Below are 2,584 nucleotides of genomic sequence, written 5' to 3'. Positions count from 1 at the left end.
GACACGTGACATTCACAAATCACAAAGCATCTAATCTTTCCCCCCTGAGATGCTTTGTGATTTGTGAATGCCACGTGTCATCCATCAGGATGGGTCTCACCTACTAACCCGTGAGACCTGGTCTCATAGAATTATTTTCCCAGTGCATGCCGTCGGTCCATCTGATGCCAATAAATGTCAATTATTCCGAGGCGGTAGTCACGCGGCAAGAAAAGTCAAAAGCTCCTAATTGATTGGCATATATACCAACTAAAATCGCAACTTCACCATGAACGCTGGAGCGACCAGCCGCCCGCTCGCCTCTGCCATGGCCGCCCGGCCATGCCCGCGTCACCAGCTGCCCGCTCCCGGCTGAGCCACCCGCCGCCCGTACAAGAAGATAGGTGTGACATGGCGTTTCCTCGGCGACCCGACCAGTGCTCCCTGATACGTTCATTTTGTATCATGTTTTTATATTGATATTTATTGCATTATGGACCGTTATTTCACTTAATAATAAAATTTTATGCCCTTTCTCTCTTATTTTGCAAGTTTCATATAAAGAGGAGGGAGATTGCCGGCAGCTGGAACTCTGGACCAGAAAAGGCACTTTTTCTGAACATCTCCAAATAAGATATCGGAGGCACTTTTTCTGAACATCTCCAAATAAGATGAAAATTGACGGAAATTATTTTTAGGATGTATTAAAATTATCGATGAAATAAATACTAGAGGGGGATCCACCAGGCAGGCACAAGCCTATGGGGCGCGCCCCCCGAGCTTGTGGAACCCCTGACGGGCCTTTGGGGCCCATGATCTCCTATACAATGCCATTTGCCCTAGAAAATAAATAAGAAGAAAGGTTTCAGGACGAAGCGTCGCCGTCTCGAGGCGAACCTGGGCAAGCAGCGATTCCGCTGGGGATACTTCTCTCCGGGAAAGGGAAATCTAGCTAAGCCACTTAGTGTCGATAAAACTCACTGAATTATGTCTCACACAGATGATAGGGAAGGTTCCGATGTCGTTCCCGTACTTGGGCATAAACACATCCGGTGTACAGGCGGACGATAGCCATACCATGACATCAGGCACGGCTGTTCCCATATCTACCAGCTCAAGAATCAGAGTCACTTTCTGTATTGGAATGCACGTCAATGGCCTATTTCGGTTCGTGTTTGCCTCGAGTGGAGGCATATCATCGTCATCATCATCTTCTTCTTCTTCTTCTTCGGAGGTCTGCTCTTCTTCAGCATGTGATGTCGTTCCTTTTGGCCCTGTCGCCCACTCATTTGGAGTTGACTTGAAGATTGCGGGCCTAAGATAGCAAATATGAGTGAATCAGTGACACCCAATCAAGAGGACAACAAGCTAACAATCCTGGTTTTATTAAGTAAAACTATTGATGCAGAGCTTGTACGGATGTACAGACAACAAACTGGTGCATTACTAGAAGGCTTCCTGGGAGAACTTTTAGATTCTTCAATCTTAAGTATTTTGCCATAATTTATACTACATCAACATTTTATTATGGTATCAGTTCTAGGTGTTATTTTTCATGTTCATTAGATGGAGCAAAACCTGAATCAAACCATTTAGGCTAATGAAATGGATTGGTAACTCACATGGAATCTGAAGTTAATCTAATGCTTAAGGAAAAAAAAAACTAGTTTTTGAAGCCTGCATATGCACAGTATACTATTAGAAAAGCAAATTACAAAGCAAACTAGTTTTTGAAGCCTAAATGAAACCGCAAATTACAAAGCAAATTTATACTAGAGCTTGCATGCATATAGTAGCATCTTAATTCCCAATTCTTATTTTGTCGGTGGCAGAAACTGTTATCAGACAGCAAGGGACACCGTAACTCACCATTCGCCAGATTTCTCGAGCGCACGAACTTGGTGATGAAAGAGGACTCGTGACACGACACAAGCTATCTTGCTTCCAGATTCTAGAGCCTCGTCCCTCCCACTAGCATCGACGACCACGAAATTCCCTGCACATACAGAGCACACATGACATGGGCAAACCAAGAGGTGCCTCGTCCCTCCCACTAACTAACCAAGCAACGACTTTGGAAGCCATGCCATTTGCTAGCTAAATCACTCACCGTTCTTGATCCAGAAACACTTTTAGAACTTGGCGGGGAACAGGGCGAGAGACTTGACGCCCTCGCCGTCTGTGACCTAGCACCAGCACCAGAACGGCGGCAGAGTGAGAACCAATTTTATTTTTAAGAGAGGGGGGAGGCCTGGGCAAGAAGCGTGTACCTCGATGAGGTTGGAGCCGCGCAGCGTGACGACCTGCATGATGCTCTCGCCCTCCGCGAGCGTGACGGCGGTACCCTCCTGGCACGCGCGCCGCAGGTTCTTCCTCCCGGCCTTCTTCATGCCCGCTTGCCCCTCCTGGGACGGACGAAGGCACGGCGGCGATGGCGGCGAGGAGTTGCAGGTGCGGCGGGGTGGACAATCTCTCGGTCTTGGGTTCGTTAGGGTCAGATGGGCTGGGCTCGAAGCCAGTTTTCTCATTAGTCCAACACGAATTGACAGCCCACGTGGAACTGAAAGTTCCACTTGATCAATTTTTTTAGTTCTAAAAAAAAACT

The 2,584-nt window shown here is 47.1% G+C and overlaps 1 pseudogene; it reads right to left on the bottom strand.

Moving 5' to 3' along the window:
* Positions 1-1,093: 1,093 nt before the first annotated feature.
* LOC119310625 lies at positions 1,094-2,369 on the bottom strand (annotated as a pseudogene).
* Between the last annotated feature and the right edge of the window lie 215 nt (positions 2,370-2,584).

The sequence above is a fragment of the Triticum dicoccoides genome, chromosome 5B, assembly GCF_002162155.2.
Source record: "Triticum dicoccoides isolate Atlit2015 ecotype Zavitan chromosome 5B, WEW_v2.0, whole genome shotgun sequence".
Taxonomy (NCBI): Eukaryota; Viridiplantae; Streptophyta; class Magnoliopsida; order Poales; family Poaceae; genus Triticum; species Triticum dicoccoides.
Note: the sequence above shows the minus strand (reverse complement) of the source record. Positions and strands in the feature narration are given on the sequence as shown.